At 36.9% G+C, this 9784-nt stretch overlaps 1 long non-coding RNA gene across 1 annotated transcript; it reads right to left on the reverse strand.

Annotated features, from left to right (window-relative positions):
- Positions 1 to 1765: 1765 nt before the first annotated feature.
- LOC310893681 lies at positions 1766 to 9516 on the reverse strand. The gene is made up of 3 exons (XR_014579204.1): positions 7256 to 9516; positions 7093 to 7135; positions 1766 to 6864 (listed from the first exon to the last, which is right to left on the reverse strand). It is a non-coding gene; the product is annotated as an uncharacterized lncRNA (long non-coding RNA).
- Positions 9517 to 9784: the final 268 nt, after the last annotated feature.

Below are 9784 nucleotides of genomic sequence, written 5' to 3' on the forward strand. Positions count from 1 at the left end.
TTTCTCTTTAAGTCTTTTGTGGAACTGAAGTTTGCTTTAATGCTCTTTGGACTCCTGTTCCATCCTATGTAGTCCCAGATTTCAGAAAGCAAGAAAATACAATCAATGAAGCCATTACTTACCCTGATGTGATTTAAAAAAAAAAAAAAAAGTAAATAAATAAAGGATGTAACACACACAAACACAAATTTGATAAAACAAAACAAAATTACATGATGGCCTTTAAGAAAGGTCAGCTCAAAGAGGAAATCATTCTTCTTCAATATCTTTTTTCACAATTCTATCAATTCGAACATACTTGTACCCTTGTAGTAGTAGAATGTGGAAAATTTCAAGGAACAAATAGTAGCGGATTTAGGAACATAGTTTTCAGATAATCTTTGTCCCAATGGACAGGGTCTAAGTTAGTCTACACTCTTCCCTATCCATTGTATCTTGTCAAAATCAGCACTTTGACTGAGAAATTACAGTGGTCAAGACCTATAAGCATCAGCTGAATTTGCAGGAAAACGTTTGTTTTTCCAGTCCAAGTTCGTCAAATCTAAACATCAACACCAAAGAAAGTTTTCTGATTTTCCTTCATGCTCATCATTCTGTGCCTCCTGCTGAGATAAACTGTGCAACTATGAGCTGAGCAGTCACTGGTTCTCCTCATGACACCTACACTGCATGGTATTGTGAGAGCACAGGTGAGTAGTGTGACACCCTTATTCAGGATCTATGAAGGGTTTTCATTACAGTCTGTCAATTCTGGATTTTATTACACTGCCTGTATTTATTTATCTATCTGTTTCATATAACATGTTTGTCTAACTGGACCAAATTGTTTTTACCAAACTAACTTTGAACTGATGATGTTCCTCACTCTGATCAAATCAGGAGGTCACTAAAAAATAAATAAAAATAATAATAATAAAAATCTGTAACAGCAGCAGAGGTCAAGCTCCCTGAAGGATATATTCATTCCACTGTGTCATTCTACTGCAGTTATGCATTTAAGTAACTTTATTAAAGCCAGAGTAAAGCCACAATCAGTTTCTCTTCAAAAGGTCATAAAAAGAGAGAATAAGTAAAAGCTATATTATAATTGATATTAACATTGACATAAAACTGTTGTTTGCTCATTGGTAGCTTAAAAATGAAGATGATTTAGGATCTGAACAGGTACAATTAATACTGCACATACCTGAGGATATTTTTTCTAGAAGGGCGGAAGCCTGATCCTAAACTTCAGCTACCCCACCACCATGTCCTCAGCTCTATGAGCAGCCTTATCCTTGGCTATTCAAATGAAAACACTCCTGGATCAGTGAAAAGGCGTTGGGAGGGGACAAGCTAAGCAAAAGAGAAGCTGTTTACTTCTCTTCTTAGGGGTGAAGGTTTAAGACTTCCCCATCCAGAAGAAGAAAAATAAAAAGAAAATAATAATTAAAAAAAGGCCAAAACATGGGTGTAGAAGGACCTTTTCCCTCAGCTCTCACAGAGCAGCTTTGAAACAGAGGTTTCAAATAAATAATCCTACTGCTAATGTATTAACAACATTCACAGGTGTCCTATGATCAGCTGGGGAAAATAAACCAGGGAATGGCCAAGAAAAACTATATTTTTGACAAATGATGCAGCAAAGAAGCCAGGAGTAGTGCTCATTCATCCTCTGGAGGTTTGGGAAGGAGAAGAGTTGTGGAGAACCAGCTAGGAGCACCTGGCAGGTACAAAAACATTTATATGTCTTTAGGGACAGTGTTTTTCTCCTAGAGTTTGGGCTTCTGGGATTTCATAGCCAAAATCTTTTCCTCTGCACCTAGGATTGTATATGTAGTCCTCTCCTACCGGGAGCTGGCAGCAGTTCCAGATCATCCTTTGTGGTTTTGACCATATTTGTCCGACTGATATGCCACATGTAAATATAAAATGAGCACATTTGCAGCTCAGTGTTCACCCAAAGATATTCTGCCTGATGTTTGCAATAAACATAGCATAGACAGTACAGAAGTTGTATATCATCAAAACTTTACTAAATGTTATTGAGGAATTTCAGAGTATAAGAAAGTGTTCTGTGTTTAGGGAAACGGGGAAATCATTCAGAGAACTGTTTTTATTGTTTATGTTCAGTGAAATTAAATAGCTGTGTGTATGCATATTTAATAGATTATATATAATATATGCATATATATATACCCATATATACATGCAAATATAAATGTAGTACACACAAGTATGAATGAATGCATCTCTATGTTTTGTTTACTGAAGATGAGAGGTTTTTGTCAGGATCTCAGGACCACATTTTGATTATATGCACTTTCAATATCTAACAAAGATATTCTTTCCATTAAACAAGTCTCTGATAAATAAGCCCACTTGAGATTTGCATCTGATTTAGGAGCTAAACAAAGTAGATTGTAACCACATAAATAAAGCTTTGTTGTCAATTCTGTATTTGTCATTAAAAAAAAAGCAAAGAAAAATTATATTTTAAAGACCAATCATAAAATATCTGTTTTAGCACTACTATTTTACATCTTTTCGTTGTTGTTTTGTTTTATTTTGGTTTTAGTCATTCTGTAGCAAGAAACATTGTATATATATATGGTAATATATATATTACTGTAGAAATAGATAAATCAAACTGCAGGAAATCTTGCTGCCTAATACCATGATTTCACAGACAAATCAGCTTTGCTTTTCTTTATCCATTCTCTGGATATAAGCATTTAAGACCTCTTTCAGTAACCATTAAGATCAATGAAAAACTGACTTTGGTTCTAATGTATTTGAGCTTGATCAATGTGCAAGTAAAAGGAAAAACAAAGTGATTATTTATGTTACATTTTAGGTGCCAATGAAATCTGTTTCTTTTAAAGTCTAAACAAAAGACATAGATAGCAAAGAGTTTCTGAGTAACACGGTCTTTGTGCAAGAAGCTGTGACAACTGAGGCAATTTATGTTCCTAACATGAGAACTCACGCGTTGTATGGATAGATATTTAACAGTTCACTAAAGTTTATCTAAATAGGGAGCTTTACTGGGAGGAATTAGCAAGTATTATGATATTTCTTACAGTAGCTCAAGTAATGAGATATACTAACAACTTCTTGTGGTCTTCATAAATTAATGTTAAGCAGTTAAGAAGATGGGCACTGGAACCAACTAGCTGTAAAAGTTTGTATCTGTTTAGCTTAAGTTTAGGACTTCAGTTAGAAATGCTTTTTTTTGTAGTAAAAATCAATGACAGCATATACTGGAGTGATAGGAACCACTTGCATCAAAGTGGGCTCGGTGGTGGGGAGTGCTGATTTCTCACTTCCTCACCTTGGTAAAGAAAAACCTGTAGTTTACACCTGGCAAATGGGTTATAAAACATCTCATGACAGTTGTCCTTTTCTTTCCCTCCATCCCAGTGAATCCCATGAAGGTGCTGGAGAGAAAGAAGATGCTGAAAGAGGTGTTGGCAAGGTGATGAGTGCCCACAGGGGTGGGAGATGCCACCAAGAGCAGTTTGCTCTTGCAGTTTCACTACCAGCCCCTCAGCTGTGTGGTTCAGCTCAACAAGCCCCTTCATGATCTGAGCTCTGCAGGGTTCAGACAGCCTTATAATGCACTCAGAAGTATGAGCTGGAGGGCAGCCAAGGCCATAATCAGAGGCAATATTATTAGCCCAGTGCCAGGTCTGGAAGAGGTCAGAGAAGTATTTCAGAGAGGAGCAAAAACATAAAGCAGACAGTTGACAAAAAGTTGGTGAAATAATTAAGTAATGCTGTAGCTAAGGTGAGTTTATTGCAGGAAGAGCATTTTAAATACTCTGCAGGATGCAGGCCCTCCAGAAGTGATGGTGCTCAGTCACTTCTTCCAGAGGAGAGCGTGTCTTCCTGGGGAGGATGTTCTGGGAATAAGGGAGACAAGAACGAATATGGTGCTTCCCTTACTGCATATAAAGGAGTTGAAAGTTTGGCTCTTCAAAACTTTTCTTTATAATCTTTGGATAACAGTGACTTGTCCAAAATTGTCTGACTTTGTGACTGCATAAATATTGTTATGCAGTAAAAAAACCACCAACTCAATACACAGCTTTTTAAAAGAAATGGTCCATGTTTTCTTCAGGAAGGGACTTTCCCTGGAAATGCCTCAGTTTTTGAATAAACCAAACCACACACTGCCAGACTTTCTTTGTAACTCTTTGCTCCTCTGAAAGAGCCACTGCAACCATACTCACAACCAAGCTGCAATGACACACAGGATATGATGGTAGCACTCATCCCTCATAATTGCCTTGGACACAAAGGCATACACCTTGGTGGCTTCCACCGTGTTGAAGGCCATCCTGAAGAAAATGGGTGGCAGCTACACCACATTCTTCACAAAGCTTTCAGCCTTGGAAAGTTGAGGAGGGAACAGCTGAAAATATTATTTAACAAAACTGATTTAGTAAATAGCATATTTTACAAGGGATAGCTTTTTTTATTTGACAGTTTTATTGAAAGATCAAAAGCTGATCAGCCACTCCCTTTTCAACGGCTGAGCACCAAGAAGTCTGCTTGTCGTCAAATGTTAAATGTTTCTTAATACACCGATAAAAACTGATTCAGTCTTTCTTTGTCATCCATCAGCTGGCCAATGGCTCCATTGCCAAACCTTTGCATCCTGTTTGCTTTTTCTAAATAAGCTACTTCCTTTTCCCATCAACTGATTAACTGCTTTAGTTACTCTTCTGTCTTCCCTCTTTACAAGGTAAATTCTAAAATGCAAGGTAGCCATAAGCCATGGTTGCACTCAGGCCTATTGCAAAGTATCACAATTTGGAATCATCACTCTAACATGCTGTTTCTTAGTTCTTTGTATTTGTTTTAGTCAATGGCATTAAAAGAATGCCACACTGCAACTGTAATCTCAACTTCAGTCCCTCCATTTTCATAGGAAACTGAAAATGTGCATATGCATTTTATATGCATGGTTGATATGAGTTTTTTATAATTCAGTAGAAATTAAATCCATGTTTTTTATTTAAACTTGTAATCAGGTGTTTCTCCATTTTCTATCTGAGGTGTGATAACGCATACATGTTCAGGTTGTAATTCACAGATGAGAAATGGAGCAACTGCTTTGCAAATAGCATTGGATGGTTGGAACAAAGTTTCTGCATTGAGATCTGATTCCCCAGCTCTTTGAAATGAGCAAATATTGAATCATGTGTGAGTTAGAGTAAACCCCTAGCTATGTTGACAAAGTGAAGAATCAAAGAACTACAGAAGTACAGTTTGGAACCAGGTGTAGCTATAATCTTAATTTATTCTATCCTTGCTTTTATAATTATTGCAAATATTTTAAGAATTGAACTTAGGGTTGTTTTCTTTTTGTTTTTGTTTTGTTTTGTTTTTTCAGGCTAAGAAAGCTGGGAGGGGATAAAGCAAAAAGAAGGAAAATTATTTAACATTTTAAACAAGTGCTAAAACATAGTAAAAGAATACTTTGTACTCATTGGAAATGTATTTGATGAATAGAGATGTGAGATTTTCTTTACTTTTGGTACTTGCGCTGACAGTGCAACTAACTGCTCCCAAGAATGATAAAGGATACAGTTAAGACTGCAGGAAGCTGAGATCAGAAATCAAAAATATAAATTGGCACTTTACACAGACATTATTTTGATGCTTTCTAAACCCAAAGAAATATTTCATTTAGGGGTTAGAAAAGCAGTAGAAGCACTTGGAAAGATTTCAGACTTTAAGACAAATTACACTAAATCAGTTGCATAGAAATATAGCTACCAACCTGTCATAGGAAGAACAAAAGCAGTTATAACTTCCCTATAGGTTTAAACAGGCTCATTACTCATTGAAATATCTGGAGTAAATATACTGCACCAGAAGATAGAGACAAGTTATCTGTTGTTAATTATTTTCATATAATTTTTTTTTTTTCCAAATGAAACATAGTTATCATCTTTTGAAGAGGAATGGTGTCTGATAGTTGGGAGGATTTTGTTGAGAAACAGGATGTAAAATTTTTTCTCTCAAGGTCTGTCCTGATATATGAAAAATACTGATTTTTTTTATTAAAGTGATACAATCCTGAGAACAGTGAAGGTTATTTTCTAACATACACAGATGGGTGTAGTTCTGCAAAATGCTAATCCATTTGGTCTTAAATCTGGAAGACACCTAAAGCAGATTTTCAGCTACACAGGTATTTATCTTTGCAACTCTAGGTCTTAAACATGTGCTAAGCACTTAAGTTAGAAAAAAAATATATTCATGTACCTCATTAACTTATGTTTTAGACACTACATAAAAACCAGCAACTGTAAATATATACATGCGTAGGCGTGTTCGCGTCTGTATACGTGTATACACAATTTTATTTCAAATGATATATTAAGCAAAACCTAATGTTGACAGTAGAAGAAAAACACGATATCACAGGTCAACAGGAACAGAGGCTACGCCTGCAACGGACTAAGTAGAAATCCTGCAAATAGATAGCTATTGTCTCCCTGATGAGCCATATCTACCCAACAACCCAACTTCCATGTCCATTATCAGTTATTGAACAGATGGCTGTTCACAGGACTGGGTGAATAATGCAAACCAGTGTTTGCGAACATTGGTTCAAAGTCTGAACGGCTGTTTGATTCAGGCTTGTTCATCCACTTGTTATTCAGTGTTCACAAACGTTCATGCTGAATGGGTTTCTCTTCACATGGATGTTTGGAGAATGGGTCTTTTTCATACAAAAACCCATATTCATGTGCAAACAAGGGCATTTGTGTGTGAACAAGGGTGTTCCTTATTCACCATTGGTTATTTGTGCTTCTCTACCATTATTCCCCTTTCTGAAGTGTTTGTTGTCCACTCAAGGTGCATGACCTAGGTGATCAAACACAAATCAAAAATAAGAGTAACAAGCAGTCAAATTAAGCAGTTCATCACGGTCTAAAAAATAGTTAATCATCTATTAAATTGAACCTTTTCAAAATAAAGACAACTGTAGATAATTGAAGAAAAAAAGGAACAATGCATGAATGAGTATTCCCCAAAACGTATAAATATCTGCAATCATTTTAGAGATTAGTACATTTAATATGACGTAGTTACCTGAATGAGAAATCCCCCAACTAGTGTAAGTTTTCAGCTCAACCTGTGGTCAGAAACAGCTGTGTTAGCATAACAGATGCCAGTTGCCTACTTCCTCCCTTCTGCTGGAGGTAATCAGCAGAATGAATTGCCTGAGTTTGCCCTATCCGAAGTAAGCACTCACCTAGGCTAGCTCGGACCAGGTTCAGCTGTGTTCCAGCTGTGATCCCACACCAGGTGTCTTCGTAGTCCTGAACCCCTGGCAGAAAGCTCCTGTGCTCTGTCGGCTCAGTTTGGAGATTGCAGTACGTTTGGGTGATAGCTTTTTACAGAGCTCAGACTGGACCAACAAGAGATTTCTGATGATGACAACTGTAAATGCCATTGAATCTCTATCATTATATTTGTGGAATAAAATATCTAGATGTGAATATGGAGTTGATTTCTCCAATTAACACAGTTCTAAATCTTCAAGACTTCAGTCACAGAAATTAGTATAAGCAATGACATCACTTTACAATAAGAGTAGTTTAAGTCATTCACTCAGCTATTTTTACCTTTTAGAGTTTATCAGTATTAATATTCTGAAACTAAGATTCCTTCCATGAGCCTAAATCCTTTTGAGAGTACAGATGACATTGTGTGACATATGACTAATCTGGGCTTTATTACTACATCATTAATTATTTCTTGTTGCTGCTTGAGAAGTGCTTGACAAACCTGCTCTCACACCTCTATACTACAAGACCACCAAGTTAATGCCCTTTATTTGTGGCTGTCAGTTATACAACAGTTAATTATGAATTATTAAGCTCTTAAACTGCAGAACTAAAACTACAGCAAATAGCACTGTGTTATGAAATCTAACCATTTTTTTGTGATGAAGATTTAGTGCATTTCTGCTGTGTTTACTGCACAAATGCTTTGTGGATGTCAGAAATTTACCATTGCCCTGAACTGTAACCTTTGCATGGTGCTATCCATAACCAAGTGACCTGCTGCAGCTCATTAAAGTTAATGTAATGGATCATTTGCTTCTAATTGTATTCATCAGCAAATTAGACTCACTTTTCAGCTAGCAGTAAGAGGAAGAATGTGGTTAAGTAGACGTAGTGAATACGCCATGTTCTCCTCCTGTATGTTCATTCACTCAAAATTCTGAGTATCTCACATGAGCTAGGATGAGATGAAAATTCCTTTATTATGGGGGAACACTTTTGTTACATATGTAGATTAAAGAGGTTTAGCACTTTACCATTCTACCTTTCTGAAGTGAAAGAAAAATACTGTTTAGCTAAAACTACCTGAATTCCCACCAAAGAAAGACCTCAAATGAACCAAATATTGTGCACTGTTACAAATTCATCATATACATCAACAGATATATTGTTAGAATATGTGCTGCACTGTATTAATAGCACTTAGCTCTTAAAATTACTTGATCATCTAAAAATAAGTATCTGGTACTTGTCATTACTTTCCAACACATATCAAGACCATAGGAAGTAGAAGAAGCATTGCTTAAAAACTGCATTTATAAAAAGAAAATATTTTCTTGGTGGAATCAGATTATCAACTCCAAAGCCTCAAAAGAGCTAACAAAGGAGTGGTACTTTTATTAGAAATCCAATATCTTCTTTACTCAGTTTCACATTTTAAAAACATTTATATTAAATCCAGACAAAGTGTTGAAATAGTGTGTAGTTAGCATTGTTTTCTATGGTACAATTTGGAAAACAGGAAACATTTATTTATGTATTTTAAAATGTTTATTATTGGCTTAGAATGACCAAGTTAGTCACTTTAAACACTTTGTGGTCTTACCACTGCCATAGTCATTCTCCTTTCTGAGGTATTCTTGCAATACAGCTTTTAAATTCCTGGGGTACAGAACCCCATACAGATCCATATGGAATCTACCCTTGTAGTGACATACACCAAAACACAAGTAATAAGAGATTATCCTGAATTATCCTACTTCACTGGACCCAGTAAGGTGCGTTGATATTAAATTACTGATGGCCTCAGGAGGCCATCTCAGCGTATCCATCTTTAAAATAAAATAATAAAAAATAAATAAATATCCAAGGTAGAATAGATTAGTGTTTAGTAACTTTAAATAATTTATTAATTACAAAGTTTTTAGTAAACAGTATCACAGTATCACAGATTTCTAGGTTGGAAGAGACCTCAAGATCATCGAGTCCAACCTCCGACCTAACACTAAGTACTCCACTAAACCATATCGCTAAGCTCTACATCTAAACGTCTTTTAAAGACCTCCAGGGATGGTGACTCCACCACCTCCCTGGGCAGCCCGTTCCAATGCTTAATAACCCTTTCGGTAAAGAAGTACTTCCTAACATCCAACCTAAAACTCCCCTGTCGCAACTTTCGCCCATTCCCCCTCGTCCTGTCACCAGGCACGTGGGAGAACAGACCAACCCCCACCTCTTTACAGCCTCCTTTAAGGTACCTGTAGAGAGCGATAAGGTCGCCCCTGAGCCTCCTCTTCTCCAGGCTGAACAACCCCAGCTCCCTCAGCCGCTCCTCGTAAGACTTGTTCTCCAGACCCCTCACCAGCTTGGTCACCCTTCTCTGGACTCGCTTGAGCACATCCATGTCCTTCCTGTAGCGAGGGGCCCAAAACTGAACACAGTACTCAAGGTGCGGCCTCACCAGAGCCGAGTACAGGGGCACAATCACTTCCCTA

The sequence above is a fragment of the Anser anser genome (genome assembly GCF_964211835.1).
Source record: "Anser anser genome assembly, chromosome: 2".
Taxonomy (NCBI): Eukaryota; Metazoa; Chordata; class Aves; order Anseriformes; family Anatidae; genus Anser; species Anser anser.